Raw genomic sequence first — 18,380 nt, forward strand, 5'->3', positions numbered from 1 at the left:
GCGTGGACACTGGTGAGAATTCAGAAATTTGAAATATAATATAATTACAAAAAGACTACCATTACTATATAGCAACAGATAAGCACTTTGGCCAGCTTATTTATCCAAAATACAAGCAAAATATCATGCTACTAAAATACCATCATAAAATTCTAAATTAATGTACTCTTTAATGGGCCAACTATAGTCATTGAAATAATCTGCAAATTTATTTGCAAGCTATCAAAACATTTTTTTTATAGACAGGAAGCAAGAGTTAAAAGGAATTAGACAGATTTAATAATAACAAGCCAGAGATATGACTGAAAGAGAGAAAAGAATATTCCCTCTCTGCTTAGCTATTGCTTGACATACAATAGTGAAATTACCTTAACTCGCAAACCATCTGTGATAATCAGGAGAAAATTACAGGAAACTATGTCAAATGTATATTTACGTTCACTGTTAACTGCATGAGGAGATACAAAACATTTTCCTACTGTTTGCACACACCTCAATTAGTCATGATAAGAGCAGTGATTTCTTGAATTTTATATTCAAAAAAATTGGATTTGACAAAAACAGGAAGGGAAAAAATGAAGTCTAAAATCCATGAACTCATTTTTCTCACAGCAAATTTTAATGATCTCAGTTCTCAGGAAACAAATGAGGAAATTAAGTAAAGGCTTGATCATTTGTTAATTCTTCATCACTTTGCTACCACAACCCAATTTCCCTGTCTAGCTGCCAAGTATATTTTGTCAATTATATAGTTACGTTTCCTACATACAAGTTACAAAACAATACTGAAATGGAGTTTCAATATTGCTGAATATGTTACTAATATAACAGACGTATCTATTATATAAACCAGTTGTTACTATGTGTAAAGCTGAAGGCTTCCCTGAAAATCACAGCCATACAAATAAAATATAGAATTCTTTATTAGCCAAGTGTGATTGGACACACAATGAATTTGTCTTTGGTGCATATGCTCTCAGTTTACATAAAAGAAAAAAGAAAATACATTCATCAAGAATCATAAGATACAACACTTAGTGTGTAAGTGCTAGTAACCTAGTCATAGGTTACTAATAAGTAATCAAATCATACTAGAAATAAAATAAATAAAATAATATAAATCAGAGATACAAGCAACAAGGTTATAGTCATAAGCGGGAGGAGATAGGTAATAGGAAGGATGAGAAGAATAATAGTAATACAGTCTTAGTAAATAATTTGACAGTGTTATGTAATGTAATTATTAATATAGTAATTTGGTTGCTGTGAATCTTTAATGGTACTTGGGCACTAAGCAACAGAGACCATGGCTTGATGTATGGTATGAATAGTATGAGACAAAATATTCTTGGTAATTGGCTCTTTAAAATACTATTTATATTCTATCTTTCTATCTTAAAATTGATTTAGTAATTTTATGATCAGCAAATGTAAGAGTCATACCAAAATGAAATCAAGTACTTCTACTGGAAATTTTAAATGAAGCCTAGGTAAATCATAACCAGAGTAGGGCAAGGCTTAAGAAGGCTGTAACCATAGACTCAGCATGCTTGGAAATTAACCAGCAAGGAAGGCTGCTTCTCACTGCTTGTTAATTATTGAATTTCCCCAAAGTAGGAAGAAATATCAGAGAAATATACGTTTTTCACCATAGTTAAATATATTTTATTCTCCCACCTCAGAAGATAAGACCAATGGTTTCAAATTCCCAAATACTCCTTTGGATCTGTACATTTGTCCTAAATAACAATTGTGCGCAGAAAAGTTAGCACCCACCCCTCTCCTAAAAGAAATATTTTAGGAAATATTAAAAAAGGAGAGAAGGTATAAATATCACACCCCACCCTCAACTCCAGGTGGTCAGCTGCACCAGAACCACAAACAAGTGCTTCTGTTCATCAATAAATGGACTCTTTTTCCAATCAGCCTCCACCTTCCATTTTGTATCGAGTGTCTTTCTCCCGGCTTGAATCGGACCTGGATATTTCTTCCAACATATACAGGAAGTGTACTAATATTTATTATCTATTAAATGGGATATGAAATCTCATTACTGATCTGCATCAACATGTGATCATGCTTCATGGATAGAAGCAGTATCATGTTTATTAAAATATTCTAGATCCTATCTTATTTATGTTTAAAATTTTACTTAATTTAATGAAAACTAAATTGATTAAAGGATTTTTTTTTCTCTCCTAAAAATACTGCTGCTGAAACCAAGAGACTTATATATTTATTTACTAGGTCAATATGCTTCACATACCTTCCTGAGTAATCAATTTATTAAACAGGTTTATATGGGCGCCCAATTAACACATTGATTCTGTGCGGCTTACAAAATTAAAATCTACAAGCCTCCCCCCCCCCCAGTCACAACAATCACTTGGTTGGCTCTGTAGCAACCTGTGGCCCCTAAAATCCCAAAAGTGCTTTTTCTAAAGGCAGCCAGGCGCTTTTTTTTTTTTCCCCTTGAAGACCTTTCACTTCTCAGACCAGGTCAGAGCTGAAGCAGCTTCTTGGATGAGAAGTGAAAGGTCTTCAAGGAAAAACAAAAGGTCCAGTTGCCTTTTGAAAAAACACTTTTGGGACAACCATGACCTAAATGCCTGAGAATCTCTCAGTCTTGCTAGTAGAACCATATCTTCAGGGCCTTTTGAAATAATATCAAGGTGGAGTCAATCATATCTCTGGTGGAATGATGTTCCATAGGAAATGAACCATCACAGAGAAGGCACCTTTTTCTTGGACACACCAGATGTACTTCTGTAAGCTAGTTTGGTTTAGTAGTTAAAACACCAATATAGAAAGCCAGAGACTGTGAGTTCAAGTCCTGCCTTAGGCACCAAAGCCAGCTGGGTGACTTGGGGATAGTTACTCTGTCCAGCCCAACCCACTTCATATGATGGTTGTTGTACAGGAAGAGGAGAATGAAGGTATGTTGCATGTGTTAGACATCTTGAGTTATTTGTAAAAAGAATAAAGGTGGAATATAAATAAATAAAATAAAATAGATAGACCCATAATGCACTGTCTTCCCAATTTGGTTGGCCAAGTAGATGTAATTAGGCAGAGGCTGTCCTTCAAATAACATGACACCAAGCCAGATTAAAAACAAAAACATAATTGCAATAACAACCACAATATTAATCCAAACAACACCTTGGCTATGGGAAGTTCAATAATCAAGAACATTTCTTGCAGTATAAAGTATCCCATTTTTCTAGGCTAAAGCCCGGCTGAAACAGTCAGATCTTAACAGCCATTCAGAAGACCAAAAGCATAGAAGACAATCTTTTGTAAGAATATTTGCTAGTCTTTTTCACTAGAGAAAACTTGCTATTGGTAGCATACGAAAGAAATGGGTCATGCAAAATATTAAGGAATTACTACTCATAAAATATACAACTTAACAAATAGAATTGTTTGTTCAGACTACAAGCTATGGGTAATTAAACAATATTCACCATGTAATACGATAAAATAACATCCTAGGTCAATGAATGTGTAACCACAAAGCTTGAATTGTAAATAGTCAGCTTTATTTTAACTTAGCCGAATGTGATATGCAAACTGGCATCATTTTTATAAAATAAACTATTATAAATTGTGCCAATCTTGGGTGTGTGTGCTTATTTATTTGCAATATTTAATTATTAATCTTTAATATTGATTACAGCAATAGTATTGTTTTCACATAACCACAAACAAAAACATGCAATAACAATCACAGTATTAATCCAAACACCATTTTGGCTATGGGAAGCCAAGGCTATTAAGGCCTTCCACTTAATGTTTCTTTCATGATTAGTTAGCTCTTCTTTTTTGTAGAGATAGCAACTATTGTATGAATATTTTATTAACTGAAAATGATTATGTGCCATCAAGTCATTTTCAACACCTAGTGATCAAGGTTCCACCACAAAACCGTGATGCCCTTATCCGCGCCGACATAAGTGCGGAGGCAAATCCGCGGCATCCGAAGCGCGAAGAAAAAAACGACCCTACCGCCGCAACAACAGCGCGGCGACAGAAGGGCGTTCTACATGCTTCGTTCTTTGCCTCCAAAGGTAGCCCCCCTCCTCCAGCTGACAGCGGCAGCGGGCACGGGGCAAAGCAGGCTGCCCAGCAGCAGCAGCCCGTGGGAAGTGCCCAGCTCAGCTGCGGGGGGCAGCAGGAAGCTCACGGGGGGCCCAAGCGGGGCCGCCAACGCCGGCGGAGGACGCGGCAGCGGCTGAGGTTCTCCCGGGGCCGGCGAAGAGGGCTTGCCCAGCGGCGGCGGCCGCCCGTCCAAGGAGATGTTGTTGAGGAAGAAGAGGGCGGCCTGCCTCCGCCGGGCAAGCCCACTTCGCCGGCCCCGGGAGAGCCTCAGCCGCCACTGCTGCCGTGTCCTCTGCCGCCGCCAGCGTCGGCAGCCCTGCTCAGGCCCCCCACGGGCTTCCTGCTGCCCCCCGCGACTGTGCTGGATCCTTCCCGCGGGCTGCTGCTGCTGAGCAGCCCATTTTGCCCCGTGCCCGCTGCCGCTGTCAGCTGGAGGAGGAGGGCTACCTTTGGAGGCAAAGAATGAAGCATGTAGAACGCCCTTCTGTCACCGTGCTATTGTCGCGGTGGTGATGACGTTGCGGCTTTAGCGACACGATTTAATCTCCGCTATTTTGCATAGCGCGGTTTTGTCGTGCCACGAGTGATCAATAGATTTTCTCCGTATCGTTGGTATTTAACACCTGAGAAATTGTCAAAGATGTATAAGAAAGTTTCAAATGTATGCTGGAAATACAACTGTACAAAGAGTAGCTTTTATCATTTGTGAACTTTGATAAAGCAAAGAAATATTGGAATCAGATTTTTATCTTAATTCAGAAGATTCCTAGTACATTTTTAAAATAAGTATAAAATAGAAACCAGAAGCTTCCCTTTTTAGGTTTGATGGAGAAAGATTTTTAAAGAAAATCTGGAACTTTGTTACTATATATATTGAGAATTGCAATAATTCTATATGCAACAAGATGGAAATACACACTAATTCCCACATGGAGAAATTGATGATAAAGGTGATGGAGTTTGCAAAACTGACTGTTGTAAATAAAGTTAAGAATCAATCTAGTTTTGTTTTTATTTGGAAATAGCTGACTTTTTTGTTATTTTACTGTACTGAAAAAAGCCAGAAGTCACTACTTTTTTTCTCTTTACACCTTTTTTCCCCTTTTATTTTCCTTTTTATTTCTATTTCCTCATTTCTATTTCTTATAACAAACTTTAATAAAAATAATTAAAATGAAAACATTTTCTCCATGATAATCTACTCCCAATATGTTCTTTTATGTCTCCCAATGGTGTACTCATTTAGCGCTACTGTGACTGAATCCATTCACCCTGCAGCTGGTCATCCTCTTCCTCTCTTCAGTTCCACTTTTCCCAGCATTAGAGCCTTTTTCAAAGAGCTGAGTCTTCGCATAATGCATCCAGATTAGGATAATTTGTGTCTGGTCATTTATGCCTCAAGTAAGAAATCTGGATAATTTGTTCGATGATCCATTTGTTTTTTTGGCTGTCCACAGTATTCTCAGGGCTCTTCAACACTGAAGTTCAAAAGCATCAATGCTCAATGTCTATGGAGACTCTCAGTCATGCACCAGGTCTCAAAGGTGCTTTTTCAAAAGGCAACTGGACTTTCTATGGTTTTTCTTCTCTTTTTGAAGATGTTTCGCTTTTCATCCAAGAAGCATTTTGAGTTCTGACTGAATGCTGGGGAATGGAAGGATTTATATTTCTTGCAGTGATCTGGTTGTTAGCACTTTGAAGGTGGGTCAGTAGCTCTGAGAGTTGTTGGGGCCCCTTTGGGGTTTAAATAAAACAACCACTTCATAAACACTTGACACAACATAGGAGAACAAACCCATCAGGACAAGATTCAGCAATCCATCTGCATTTGAATGACAAAGGTCACTCATTTGAAGACAGTGAAGTCCTCAATTTGGACAGAGAAGACCACTGGTTTGAAAGAGGGCTAAAATGCCATCACTGTTGAAATTGAACAACCCTCTCTTAACAGAGAGAGTGGAATACAATCCCAACTATCTCCTGTTTACAATACAGTCATTTCAACAGTTCCAAGCCACTCTGATTCAGATGACTTGAGGGCACAGATACCCTAAGGGGCCTCAATGACACTGAAAGAACTAATGACCCACCTTCAAAGCACTAACAACCAGATGAGTGCAAGAAATATAAATTCTTCCATTCCCCAGCATTGAGTCAGAACTGAGGATGCTTCTTGAATGAGAAGTGAAACATCTTCAAGAAGAAAAGAAAAAAACAGTAAGTCCAGCTGCCTTTTGAAAAAGCACCTTTGGGATCAATGCTTTTCCTATCCTACTTCTTTAAAGTCTAAATTTCACTTCCATGGAGTGTCACAGGGAATACTGTGACTTGCACAATTCTGATCTTTTTTTAAGTATAGATGCCAGGCAGAAACTGGCTGAGCCAAGGGAAGAAGTCCAGAAGCAATTAGCTTAGTCTTTATGTAGGCACAAAAAAGGCAAAGTCTGATCCCCCTTGAATACTGTTGAATCGCATCTAGTCTGGTCTAGATGCAAAATGTCAATCTGGAATAAGAGGCATGAACTAACTGAACTCTTCATATGTGGATCTGATGGTTTGCGCCTGACATTAGCCCAAACCATAGCATTTGAATATCTTTTCCAAGGTCTTCAAGGTTGATGTACCAAGTGCTAGTCCACAGCATATTTCTTAACTGTTGATGGTTGATGTTAAAATATAAATGGTATTTACTATTTCAATATCTGTATTGTCAATTCTAAGGCTGCTACAACAAAAGTTGGATTAAGTTGGATGCAAATTTCACTTTCTACATCATGTGTAATGCATTCTCCAAATTAACAGTTCTCTCCAAGTCTCATATTGACATTACTATGGCTGTAATCATTATCATATAATGGCAATGCTGACAAAAATCTACTTGTATCTTTTTATGGACTTTACTTTTGTTTCTTATACTCATAATTTATATTGTGTTTATCAATAGATATTAGAGTCCATTAACCACAGTTGTTAGATACAATAACAGAACTTTCTGACAGATGGGGAAGCTCACTCACACTGCCAGATGCAAACGCACAAAAAGCTGTCTTAAGTCAAACATCTGACTCAGTACTGTTACTGTTCTTTCCGAATTTTATCTTCAGATTGCCAAAAATTTCAAATTGGAAATTCTGTAGTTTGCCAATACTACAGACTTGATTGAGAAGGCTGATACAATACAATGTATCAGCCTTATGAGCCTTCAAGATTTCAAGTAAGATATCTGTTGAGTCCATAATGTAGTTTCACATTGGCTTGGCAAATTATGTGAATCAGCTTTGTGTATCATTCGTGGCTTAGTATAAAATGTGAATCCTGCCAATGTGGTTCAATATGATTAACAAAATGTAGCTTGCAAATCTATGAGGTCAGCCAACCAGTTTTCCTAGTCCCAAATGAAGATGCCAAAGCCTAAAGTTAAGATATGTTTCATGTACAAAGCATGTGCTCTAGTGGTGAGCTAGGGCCTTTCCACATGATATGTTAGGTAATTGGAACTGCTATTACATCTGTTTTCATATTTAAGACCTGTCCTTTGGAACACATTTTTGAAATACATAAACTGTTTGATCTCTGCTATAAGCAAAATATAAGCTGTAACTTGTTCTGAAGAGTTTCTTCTCATAGCAGACTTCAGAGCATTTTGTGAAGAAAAAATAGAAACTTATACAGATAGTCCTCAACTTATGACCATAATTGAGCCCAATTATGTTGCTAAAAGAAAAATTTGTTAAATGAGTTTTGCCCCATTTTATGACTTTTCTCGCCATATTTGTTAACTGAATAACTGCAGTTGTTAAATTAGTAAGACGGTTAAGTGGTTTCCTATTGACTTTGTCAGAAGGTTGCAAAAGGGAATCAGTTGACACCGGCACATTCCAACCATCATAAATGCGAGTCAGTTGTCAAGCATCCAAATATAAATCACATGACCAGGGGATGCTGCAACAGTCGTAAGTGTGGAAAATGGTCATAAGTCACTTTTTCTAGTGTTGTTGTAACTTTGAACAGGTACTAAATGAATTGTAAGTAGAAAACTACCTGTATATTTTGTCCTCCTTGGATTCATTGAACAGCATTAATTATGACTTTATTTCTTAAGCAATTTATAAAACATCCACCTCACCAAGGCAGCTTACAAGGCTTATCTGAAATAAACAATCCCAATCTTTATGAAAGAAAAAATCTGAACACATCAAAACAAACCTCTGTCTCGGTTAAGTAATTATTTGTGTCTGAATAAAATTTACATTCATCTTAAACAATTAATTTCAACCCCAACCCAAAATAGATTAGCCAGTTATCCAATACCCCAGGTAAGTAATTTGTATACAAGTTGACATAATTTGGGAATCCAGGCTGGAAAAGTTATTTATTATGATAACTAGTTAATTCCATTGCTGTCTACTAGAAAATAAGACCTATGCACACCAATTAAGCTTTCCTCAGTTAAATAAATACAGAATTGTAACTATAAAACTGTAGCTTGAGTACGAAACAATATTTCTTTCTACAGATCCATGCTCTAGCATTATGGGATTTCATTGCCTGTAGGATATACCATATCTCTCTATCTTGAATCCTTCCCACAGAAGACATTCTATCTTGGTTCTTTCTTTTCAAACCCTGCAGAATATCCTACCCTAAATTTTTAATCTCCAGGTTACGAGCTAAGACATTGATTGATCAAAGACTTGACTGACATAATAATGGTCAGATTTTAGATAGAACAATGTCTCAAGTCATCTATGTTCTTAAATCAACAAACTCTGGGCAGCTTCACAAAGTTAAAAGAGCAATTCCATAAAAACAAATATCTATGCAAGTATCTATAAAACCACCATCAGTCAAAGAAACAAAACTACACACCCATATTCATAAAGAAGAATTTGTGCTGATGTACCTAATTTTCCTCCTACTCACTGCAATGGGAAGGAACTTAGTAGACTCTCTTAACAGGAAGACATGGGGAATGACAATTCTCCCACATTTTTGCCATATCTAAAGAAGCTTCCCACATCAAACACGAGCAAAAGAACGGCCTTTTTTTACAACTTTCATTCATAATCTTTATAGTATCGTGAAGTTTAATGTGAGGTCAAATGAATCAAAATAACTTTGGAATTTAGATATATATTTTGAACCATGGCAGCACAACAGGTTTGTTCTGTCTTCAGAATATTTTTGAGATGCTTGGTAAATAAGTTGATACAGGTAGTCCTAAATTTACAATTGTTTGTTTAGTGACTGCTCAAAGTTACAACAGCACTCAAAAAAATTACCAATAAGCATTTTTCACACTTACAACCGTTGCAGCATCCCCATGGTCACGTGATCAAAATCAGACACTTGGCAACTGACTCATATTTATGATGGTTGCAGTGTCCTTGGGCCATGTGATAACATTTTTTGACCTTGGATAAGCAAAGTCAATGGGGAAGTCAAATTCACTTAATTGCAATGTTATTAACTGAACAACTGCAGTGACTGACATAATTGTGGCAAGAATGTCATAAAATGAGAGAAAAGTCTTGCTTAGCAACAGAAATTTTGGGCTCAGTTGTGGTCATAACTCGAGGTTATGACTTGTAGCATAAAATGAATCTAATTTAAGCAAGTGTGATAATGAGTGCTTATAAAATATAAATTTTCTATACATTTGTTACTTTAAAAAATATTTTAAGAGACAAATCCATCACATTTCTATATATACTTACATATTAAGAACCATTGTTATTTAAGTTCGACAGGACCATACTATATGTACTACTACTTCTCACAGGTGATTATGACTCCTGCAGATATTAGTGGGAAATTGTATATTCAAGGATTTTTTTAAATCTCAAATATGCTGGGTCCATAATTCCCAGCCAGTTTCTGAGGACTAGAAAAACCAGCCTGAATCAATGAGCTATTCCAAAATGGACAATTGATCAAATAACTTTGGTAATACCAACTGTAACATGTTGACAAAAAATAATATTAACCATTTTTGAATATGCTATAAACATGACTTCGGAACAACTTTGGGATGTAGTTGAAATGCATATTCTATAAAAATGGGTTATCAATACTTATAGGTCTTTCTGATTTCAATGGTACAACTTAACCTTTCAGGCACGTTGAACTTGCAGCCCCTGTGCCAAATGTGACCCCTAGACAAGTTAGTAATGAGACCCTACAAGACTCCCCCACAAATAAATGAAGTTTATTATTTATATATATAAACTATGGTATATACTTTATATAGACAATTCCTCATCGCTCAGAGAGGCCAAAGCAAGCCAAAAGATTGGACCCATCTGCTGTAGATCATTTCTTATAAAACCACAATAAATCTTCTTTGGCAATCTTTGCCCATGATAATAGCATCTTATACCTGATTATTGTAAGTACATTTGCCCTTCCTACATTGTTTTATTGCTATTTTTGCTAAATGAGATCTAATTTCTCTGCAGATTAGATCTTCTTTTTTCAACTCAGTACAAATGTATTATTTGTATTAATAATATAAAAATGGCAGCATGCTAGACCAGGCCTCGGAATTTTAATCAAAAGATTTCAGATTCTATCTTCCCCATTTTTAGCATAACAAGTATTAACCACATCATGAAAACTCTTTTGTGTGGTACCAGTCACATTATCAAGCCTGACAGGCTAAGTAATAAAATGAAACTATAGTTATACTGCATGTTCTATAAGGACTCCTAGACTCAATTTATAACACTTTACCTCATAAAATATCCAGGAAACACTGGTCTTTTTTATATTTTATATACGGTTATCAGATCATTATGAAATAGTTTATTTGAATGTAGTCACATTCTGCTGTGCTGTATGTAAAATTAGGCAAACTTTAATTGACCACTCCTAATCCACAACCAATCACAATATATTATGCCTGTCTTTTATTTTTATTTTTTACTATTATCTTTTAATGCTTTTATTTCCTGGTCTGTACTAACTGTAATATTGATTGAAATATCATAAAATGTAAATGCAACATTGGCACGTCAACATTGCTATATTGCTGCATTTTCCTAATATGCTATTCCCCACAGTAATATTAGCCATGAGACTACACTGATCAGTCAACAGCACAAATACCGGTTATAACATTTTTGCTCACATTTTCAATACTAATACTTTCGTCCCCAAACTCAATACCCTACCTACTACTATTACCAGGAAGGGAAAATACTATATGACCTGAACTATCTCAGCAAAGCAGCACAGAACAAGGCCAAAGAAAAATGGGGTACATAAAGAGAAGGCCAACAAGTGGTTTTGTTGTTGTTTGTTGTCTTTAGTCTCAAGGCTATCCACAGCATCCTAAGCTAATCCCTTAAAAGGGGGCTGTTATCATCTAAAAATGGGGATGAGGGGGGAAATCATTGCTAATGGGATAGGGAGCAGAGAGAAAAGCTCCTTTTCTTTCAGAGGGAATAAATAACAGCTGTCTGCAACAATACAGGCTGGAAGAAAAACAGCACTAACATGACACTAAAGGTCGTCTGCAAGTAATGGGCACAGAGGCGCCTCCTGATCCATTCAACAACTAAGACTCAACCGGCAAGACTGTCACATTGGTTCCTGGATCCTCTTAAACAAGGCAAGCAGCGACTTTAGCAAGCAAAGGAGACCAGGCAGCAATGATGGTTATTAGCCATCATTGCTGCCACCTCTCTCCAAAGCGGGGGAGAAGCATCACAACCTTTAAAAAAAGATCGCGAAAAATGAGAGGGAAGGGGGGAAAAGCAGGTGTGGCAACCTGCTCTGTACCTATGGCCAAGGGAAGGGGGGGGACACTTTCATGCAAAGGGAAAAATAACGCCTCTGCCTTGCCTCAATCACACCATCAGATAGAAAAAAATAATCACAGGCACCGAGGTCCTTCCTTTGCTCACCGGAGGAGAAAGACAAAAGCAGCAGGTGATGAAAAGGGTCGGGCGAGCGAGAAGCCGCCACAGCGCCTCGCCTCAAGCGGTCCCGTCAAAAAAAACCAAACAAAAAAAAAACCAAGGGGCGAGACGACTTTGCCGAAGTGTCCCGCAAAAAGCCAAAGCAGGTCGTCGGCCCGCTTCTGCGAGAAGAGCGAGGTAAACGGAGAAAAGAAGAAAGAAGAAAAGAAAGAAGGAAGGAAGAAGGCAACGCCGCTTCCCACCCGGCAGGCAAATCATGCATGCAGGCATGCGGGCGGGCACGCAGGCGAGCGAAAGAAGTAAACCTACCTATTCCGGGGCTTTTCCGACAGGAAAGGCGCTCGCTCGTCAATGCGGGCGAGGAAAAAGAAACTGCTGGGTTTTCCATTGCTACCGACCGACCCAGCACGCCAGCAGACCGCACAACTGGGGGGGGGGGTGGAGAGCAGCGGCGGCACGAGAACCGGGAGGGAGGGAAGGAGGGAGGAGTCAGCAGCTCCCTCCCCACAGGCGCCAAGCAACACCACGGTAGACCGCGGGCCCTCACACGGCGCGAGCTCCGCCGCCGGCGGGAAAGGCTCCTCCTCCTTTTGCTGGAGCTCGTGGATGCTGCTTGCTCCTGCTCGGAAAACGGCGCGCGAAGAGAGAGCAAAATCTTCTTACCAGCTTTCCTGGCGTCGCTGGCGAGGCGGACTCCCCACCCCACCCCCGCTTTGCCCCACCCCTCCTCCTCGTTCCATCTTGCACTCTCTTTCCCTCGCTAAGCGGAGGCCGGGACTTGGCCCCCCCGCCGAAGTGGCGGGGAGGCCGGACATGGAGCAGTGCAGGAGCGGCGCTCGCTGGCGGCGGCGGCGGCGCTTGAGGGCCGAGCTCAGCCAAGCTGCCGCAGCGAAACCCCTGAGAAAGCCTGCCGGACGTGGTGTTCCCTCCCAACCGCCTCGCTCTTCTGACTGCGGCGCGAGGGAGGGAGGGGGGAAGCCCCAACAAAACAGCCTCGCCGGAGCTAAGGGAGCGTCTGCAAACTACCCACCGTCAGCGGGAGCGACCAATGCCGAAAACGCTGCAAAAGACGGGAGGGAAAAGGTGGGGTGGTGGTGGTAGTAAACGGCTCTATTACTTGTAACGCGAGAATGCGTCTTTCTCCGGCCTAGGACGGCTCGCTCTTGGACTGGCGTGTGACCAGCGAGGGGGGGGGGGAGGGGGGTCCCAAAAGACTTGAGAGCGGCAGCACGTCCCCGGTTCTCCGGAGTGCAGTCGGAAAGAGTCCCAGAGAGGGGCAGGAGAGAGTTAAGACCGTTTATCGCCGGGTGTAAAACACGCCTGCCCGAGCAGGAAGCATCTGCAATCTCGAGTCCCGCCGCCAGGCAGGCAGCATGCAAAACATACCCTGCCTGCTAACCGCTCCGGCTTCTCAAGCGTGGAAGACATCCATTTAGGGGAGAAGGGGGTACGGAGAGAGAAAAATAAAGAAAAAAAAGCTGCACGGCGACAGCTCCCTAAGATGCTAAATGCGACCCCGAAACCGATACGATGCAATGAGCCCCTCCTGCACTGCAGACTTCCCTACCTTGGAGAGAAAAGAAACAAACAACGGAAGCGAGATAAAAGCGCGAAGTAAAACGGGCAAACCTTCGAAATTGCCGGCGGGAAAGACCGGGCGGAATCTCGAGTCTCTTGCCTTGGAGGCTATTAAAAAGGAGAAGTTGATGAAAGCGTGCTTGGAAACCCGTGGAAATGTGTCCGAGGTTCAACGATTATCAATGCAGTGCAGCTGGCCGCCGCCATCACTAACCCACAAAAACGCCAAGGTTGTTCAGATAGCAGCTTTATCTGCTTGGCCACAACCTGAAGCTACAGATAACCTTGTGAAGAAACTGGATCATAACCCTTCACGTTGATTACAGCAATTAGTCACCGAGATATTCTCTGTTAACCCAATTTTATGCATAAAAACAGAACCAGTTACATTGGCTGGATTTGCTCAGCATACTGGACTGAAATGAGGCTAGCTACTTTTTGGTTCAGCGTTGTCACACACAAGCACACCAACAGACTCAGTCATCACATTTAACCCAAACATTTAATGATGTTATCTCCCATTCCTGCATTAGTTCCTACATATATTCTGTGGTATATTACTATACAAGGTTCTTTCCTAACTAGAAACTATTTTTGTTTCTAGTTTCTGTGTATTTTTGTGCACATATACTAATGGTTGAATTAATATTTTAAATATTAAACTGTCATTAAGCTGTTAGGAGGACTCATCTATTGGTTTCAGATGAGGGTTTCTCTCTATCTCCACTATCACTATAAGTCTCCAGAGCAGGAGACAGATGATGCAAGACTTGGTCCAATGTTTAGAAGCTGTAAAGAACTGGATAGAAAAGATTAGACTTAGAATAAATCTCAACAAGATAAGATTGCCACTTGTCCAGAAGTTCTCTGGTTCTATCTTAGCTGCAAATTCAGCTGTGCATAGATGGTATTTCCCCTAAAAGAGCAGATGCTCAGTCTCAGGATTTGTACATTGCCCAAAGTCACGATGAGATGATGACTCTGTGAACTGCATTGGTTGCCAGTTAGCTTGTAGGCCCAACCTGTGTTCATGACCCAGATCCTTGCTGCCTTCAGGACTGTTTGCTCTAAGTAGAACCTGCTCATCTGACTTATAGGATATGCTGAGGATTTTCCCAAGGGTGAAATCCAGCAGGTTCTCACAGGTTCTGGAGAATTAGTAGCGGAAATTTTGAGTAGTTTGGAGAACCGGCAAATGTCACCTCTTACTGGCCCCAGAATGGGGTGGGAATAGAGATTTTGCAGTATCCTTCCCCTGAAGTGGGGTGGGAATGGAGATTTTGCAATATCCTTCCCCTGCCATGCCCACCAAGCAACACCCACCAAGCCACACCATTCTCACCAAGCCATGCCCATAGAACTGGTAGTAAAAAAAAATGAATTTCACCACTGGATTTTCCCATGCCCCAAGATATTGAAGGGAAGAAACCCAGAGGCAGCCCCTTTAGGGTGTAGGACAACTCACAGTGAGGACTTTCCCCAGTCAACTCTCCCCAGTCATCTTATCCTGGTCTGACTCACCTTGACTGACAGGATAATTTGCCATAGGACAATTCAATGCTTGATAACTGGAGAGGGAGAAGTGAATTGCAGTGGACTTTGTCTTGATTTAGGTTTGAACTTTGTGCAATTAGAAGTTCTCGAGCTGCAATTCTACTTGTCCCTCTCTTTAGTTATCCTGTGTTGAATTGTCCCACAGCAAGTTGCCCTGTGGGGAAAGTTGACCAGGACAAGTTAATCATGGTGAGAGAGCCAGAGCAAATTGGCCAGGGCAAGTGGATTGTGGCAAGTTGTCCCATTCCAGCCCCTTCACTTTGGAAAAACCTTTCCTTTAGCACCATTAAGATGGTGCTGATCCATACAACTTTTGATGATTCATGCAACTTGTGAGACAAATGGCCCTACCATAGCTGGAAGTAGCTGTTTGCAGAGTGGCTGGTTGCAAAGTGGCTGTATGCTGTTCAGTGATATTTTTAATATATGGTTTTAATATATGTCACTAACCACATTTAAAGTGCATGGCATGTGAATTTATCCAGTATGGTCACTGTTATAATAGATTAAAAACTCAGTCAGTGTAGATTGACCTTTCAGTTATATGCCAAAGGACACACTTCAGAAAAATAGGAGAAATTAGAAGAAAAAAATATGATCAGAACTAGGACAAGTAAATAAATTCACAACTAATACAATCATTCCTTATATATGTAACAATATATCGGCTTTATTATTCTAAAGCTATAATCCAGTGAGAGAACTCTCTAGATTGCTCCTATGATACAAAAATCACAATAAAAATTATCAGAAAAAATGTAAAGTGGATATTTATAAAATAGGAAGTTCAAGAATATTTATATTGACTAATTGATCTGGTTACAATACATTTTGAACTTGTAAATTATTAATATTGATTCCTATTCTTAGGGCAGTGATTTGTTTATTAACAGACACTGTACCTCCAGCTCTACTTCTCTCCTATGTAATATGAATATTTTTTAAATTAGTTAAAAGAAAGCATGTGACATATTAAAAGTATAAATGTTTCTATCAATCAAATGTATAAACATTTCTACCAATCAGAGCCTAATAAATTAGAAATTATTTTAGAAATGAGCTCAGACAGTAATTCACCCCATTCAGACTACCACCCAAAGTATGGTTGAAATTGCAATTTGGAATAAAGGTCATAAAATATCATATCAAACAACATCTAAGTCTAATCCTTAATTTATTTACCAAGATGCTACAACATCATAAAGTGCAGGTTTTTTTGTCTCAGAAATATGCTCCATTTTATGGAGAAGTGGTTGTGCAAGCTAAAATTAAATTATATATCGATGTGTGTGTGTGTGTATTCATTGCAGTTTCCTAAAATTAAAATGAGTTGAGTGGGTTTTTTAAATATATATTAATTGATGTGTGTGTATGTATGTACACACACATAAATAAAATATTATTTTTTAGGAGAATTTCTAGAGGATTTATAGTCCAAACATTAAGAGAATATATATCTGTGGTTGAGTTTGATGGCAAAACTAAAAGAGTGTTTATTTTTTCTGGGAGAGGACACTAATGAGATTTATTTTTGAGTAAACCCATATAGGATTATATTGTAAAAGTAATTTGAAATGGAATCTTACAAATGTCTGCAGGAATTGCCTTTGTTTAAATTTCCTGTTTTGATCATTTGAAAATAATTTATAACATTATACATTTGTTAAGAAAGCATGAACATATGTATGACAATCATATCAAACAGCTATTTGTAATAAAAGCCTGATGTCTATAGAGTATTTTCAATATTTGATAGGAAGATCTTGTACATATCCTACCATTAAAGAATTAGACAATTGCTTTGCAACCTTCCCCACTATAGTGAAATAGTCATTCTTTTTTGTGTGCATAGGGGTATGCACAGGGGCAGGGACGGGATGTGGTTGTGCACAAAACACTCTCATTTTCAGAGAAGTGTACTTTCATTTTTCACTTTCAATATTTGCACTTGTTTGAAAAGAAGAATGAATGTATCTCTATTTCCAGCAATGTTTAGAATTCCTTGTCATACTATTCCATTGACCTACAATGCTAACTTAATATTTAAATAACCCAGACATAGAAATGCAAACTCACACAGGAACACAAAGAAAAGAATGGAATTGGCATAGCTTCAGTTGTGTGCAGCATTTTTGTTTTTTGAAGAGCAATGGAAAGTCCATGACATCTGGTGGTTAATTTAATTCTTAAAACTGGGGTTTTTTGGTTGGAGGGGAACATTTAATAGCAATAACATTTAGACTTATATACCACTCCATAGTGCTTTACAGCACTTCCTGAGCAGTTTATAGTGTCAGTATATTGCTCCAACAATCTGGGTCCTCGGAAGAATGGAAGGCTGATGGAAGGATTGAACTGCAGTATGGACAGAGTTAGCCTGCAAGCCTGCATTCTTACCACTGCACCATCACTGCTCTTATAAAGAATAATCTTAATTGGTCATTACCACTGAAATGAGTGGCACTTTTATTCTATGCAAAGGAAAGGAAACCATTCCTTCTATATTAGGTCGTTAACTAAACTCTATTTTTCAGCTGTGTCTTGAAAAGATTGTGTATTATATGATGCCCAAGATCTGACATGAATGATTCAGGTTATGCATGGAAACTATCCCAAACTCTGGAAAACCAAATGGCAAGGTAGCATTATTTTAAGGATTAGAAGAGGCAGACTGGTACAGGTAGTCCTCGACTTATGACCACAATGGAATCCAAAATTTCTGTTGTTAAGTGAGACATTTCCTAAGTGAGTTTTGCCCCATTTTATGATCTTTCCTGTCACAGTTGTTAAGTGAATCATCACAGTTGTTAAATTAGTAATGAAGTGATTAAGTGAATCTGGCTTCCCCATTGAGTTTGCTTATCAGTTCACAAAAGGTGATCACATGACTGTGGACCAGCAATGGTCATAAATATGAGCCAATTGCAAAGCATCTGAATTTAGATCACATCATTATGGGGACGCTGCAAAGGTCATAACTCTGAAAAATAAGTCATATGTTTCAGTACCGTTGCAACTTTGAAAATCTCTAAATAAACTGTATTTTAACATTATTCTTTTGTTTCCTGGACCAGTGTTTTAGAAATAGTGAAATATGCAAACATTAAAGTTATCTGCAATACAATTGTATGTACAGCAAACCATGATTGTATATTATAGTATGTCTTTTATTACTATATCACTTATGTTTTCCAAAAAGCCTTTGTCACTTAATTTAGGAATTGT

The 18,380-nt window shown here is 39.0% G+C and overlaps 1 protein-coding gene across 4 annotated transcripts in view; it reads right to left on the minus strand.

The window, feature by feature from the left end:
• The window catches only part of MGAT5 (alpha-1,6-mannosylglycoprotein 6-beta-N-acetylglucosaminyltransferase), a 148,491-nt gene extending 134,823 nt beyond the window's left edge, over positions 1-13,668 (minus strand). For 2 of the 4 annotated variants that reach the window (XM_087711222.1, XM_087711203.1), the window contains exon 1: positions 12,333-12,628. The gene's annotated coding sequence lies outside the window, so the exon portion shown is untranslated. Of the gene's footprint in view, positions 1-12,332; positions 12,629-12,686; positions 12,747-13,652 lie in introns of those variants that run through there. The other 2 variants (XM_087711217.1, XM_087711211.1) reach the window with 2 other exon arrangements.
• Between the last annotated feature and the right edge of the window lie 4,712 nt (positions 13,669-18,380).

Source organism: Thamnophis sirtalis, unplaced genomic scaffold (genome assembly GCF_051295495.1).
Source record: "Thamnophis sirtalis isolate CommonGarterSnake01/CBP01778 unplaced genomic scaffold, rThaSir2_p1.2 scaffold_1, whole genome shotgun sequence".
Taxonomy (NCBI): domain Eukaryota; kingdom Metazoa; phylum Chordata; class Lepidosauria; order Squamata; family Natricidae; genus Thamnophis; species Thamnophis sirtalis.